The 2,879-nt window shown below is 40.3% G+C and overlaps 1 long non-coding RNA gene across 1 annotated transcript; it reads right to left on the bottom strand.

The window, feature by feature from the left end:
- Positions 1-2,201: 2,201 nt before the first annotated feature.
- Positions 2,202-2,869, bottom strand: LOC124261115. Its single transcript, XR_006894260.1, has 2 exons — positions 2,798-2,869; positions 2,202-2,343 (listed from the first exon to the last, which is right to left on the bottom strand). It is a non-coding gene; the product is annotated as an uncharacterized LOC124261115 (long non-coding RNA).
- Positions 2,870-2,879: the final 10 nt, after the last annotated feature.

Genomic DNA, 2,879 nt, shown 5'->3' with positions numbered 1-2,879 from the left:
CTTTTCTGGGCCTGTCCAATGTCCGTCCAGTCTGCCTGTATCGTTGCAACAAGTTACCAATGGCAACACGGGAACAACCAAAGGTTCTTGCAACGTGGGTATGCGTTGCCCCCATCTGAATCATTCCGATTGCTCGCTCGCGTTGTTCTGCTGTCAGTCTTGCCATTTCCAAGGGTGTTCTTTTCCCAATGTGAATGTCTAACATCGGTGCTGTGCCGTTTTTATACCCATGTGGCACTTGCACTTCCGCCTGTAGTGGGGTCACGCGATTTCCAATATTTCGCAATTTCAACAAGAAACGTGCACAATGACGGTTCAACGTTTCACGTGAGCATGGGTGCGTGTGGGCTATGTGTTTATGACTATTTGGGTTTCAACCTATCTTGCTCATTTTTCGTAATATTATTTTCAAATGTGCAAAGTTTCGTTTCTGGTTCAGTTTACAAATGTATAAATACATTGGTGGTTTATACAGAAGAAACGTCGGGCCAAGAACGTGTCCAACGTGAAAAAGTAATTGTGACTTATAGGACCATACGTTTTTAAAACAAGGTCCCATTCAAACTAGCAACAGTTGTACACACAAATGCACCTACATAGATACTGGAGAGTCATTTTGCTTACGCTGGATAGATAGGAACTGAGCGCAGCACTAAAGCCTAGAATCAACTGCAAAAAGACAATTTGATTTGTACGGCAAGGTTTTTTGCATCTGAAAACACTAATGCGATTAACTTTAACTTATATATGAATATGACGAGGACAACAACTAATTCAGTTGAAGTCGACAAAACGTGAGACTTTGCTTATTTGATCAAGAGTTAAGTTTTGGCCCTAAAATTGAACTTATTAATCAGTCTCTTTTCCCATATCAATCACCTTTGAATACGCAATGTCTTTTAAAGAGTCCTCAAATGCAACATTACACATCAGTAGTTTACTGCGATGGTGTTATCCCAATTTGAATACAACATGCTGCATATGACCACTTTCCTAAAAGGCAGTGTGTCTTAAAAGTTTCGGAAATGAGAGCCGTGCAAGTTTACACGTGTTACACAACGTATCTGGTCAAGGCTACTGGCTGTCAGACTTCCAGTTTTGTAACACTTGCTATCATACCGAGATACTTTATGATGTACACATGTAAACATCTTTGTTTGGACGCGACATATTGGTAAGTTATTTCAGAAGTGATGCCATGTTAGTGGATTTGAACAGATGTGACTGGACAAAACTAAACGTTACATGAGGTGACGTCGCGTGACATTATATTACGTGTCGACAGTCTTATTTATGATTCATATTAAAACTATACGTGACCAGATGGATTGTTTCCATGAAATATTTCACAACAATTATCTTCTTTCATGGTCGGGGTCATAGGTGAAGATAAAGCTGATCTACTCCCTGACAGCAACACATGAGCTGTCACTGACGGTGTTAGTGCCGACTGTATCTTCGATACTCAAGAGACGGGAATAAGGTATTGATTTTGATACTTTACTCCCCGTGTGGACAAATTGCATAGTCTGTAGGATTAGATCTGGAGACAACACAAAGCCATGCCACCTCACTCCCTGACTTTCCTGAACATGTCTTGACGGACAACTGACATATTTTCAAAAGTGGTGTAATGAGATGTGAATGGATTTGACACAACGTGACGTGACGTGACATGCTGTGACATTACGTAAAGTGATGTGACAACCACCGACCTTCCTCTTGCTCTCTTTGAATATTGCATGCAAGAGCCAAATATCGATCGGGAGCAAACAGTGGCCTACCATAATTAAGACTACAGAGGGTAAACCTAGTTCACTAACTTCACTTAACATTTCAGAATTGCCTGGGGTACATATCCACCCTTACTGATGCAGATGTATTGACCTCGTTCTGTAATACACCAGTGTATGAAATAAGCCAAAATTCCAGCCACACATCAGTTACCAGCCCAAAATGGATTTAACCACACCAAATATGGTGAATTTACTCAGATGTATGGAACATCTAAACATTTTACCAGACCATCGGGCTGGCAAGCTGTAAATATAGACAGTCCGTCAGAAATCTAGACTGTCTCGATCGGTCGGACGGGCCTTATTTCATACACTGAATACACTCTGTCGTGTCGTGTCAAATACGCCTTTATGTGTATTCACAATGGCATTGATATTTACAAATCAAAACCAGACCAGATGGATTGATTCCATATTTTATTGAAAAAGTAACATGTACTTCGGTCGGGGACGTTCCATGTGGTCAAAGATGAAGGTCATCTACTTGGCAGCAACACAAGAGTTGCCACTGACGCTGTAGGTGGTCTCTGAAGCCAGGACGGCATTCCTGTAAATTAAAGGTCCATCGTGGGCTAAGAGTGAGGAATTGTCAGTGATGCACTTCCTTCAAGTCAGTTAGATTACATAGGGTAGATGTATTTTATCATGAATATTTACAAACATCCAAAACATGTTTCCTCGCTTATTCATCTTATTGTCCTTGTCCACAGGAAACAGTTTTTGTGTTCAAATATATCAAATACATGTAGACGACAATTTGGTCTGTTTCGTTATTCATTTCTCTTCAATGACTTTCAAAAGTATAGATGTTAAACCCAAAGTCTTTACAATTCCAATACACAACGATTTTAAACGCAATCGTAGTATTAATCTTCAGAAGATTATACAACTTCTTCTTTAGGGGCGTCCAATCAATATATTATAACTTGTAGCCTCAGAGTTCATACTCTACTTTGATTTGAGGGTTCGAGAAGGTGAGAACATTTCATGGATATACTTACTCAACGCAGTTCAACTGGCATACATTGTCGTAGTAGTTACCGACGGTGTCACATACAGGGCTCAGGATGAGGGACAAATGCA

Source organism: Haliotis rubra, unplaced genomic scaffold, assembly GCF_003918875.1.
Source record: "Haliotis rubra isolate DU_JTF1 unplaced genomic scaffold, ASM391887v1 Scf1190, whole genome shotgun sequence".
Classification (NCBI taxonomy): Eukaryota; Metazoa; Mollusca; class Gastropoda; order Lepetellida; family Haliotidae; genus Haliotis; species Haliotis rubra.
This window is presented reverse-complemented; position numbering and strand designations above follow the sequence as displayed.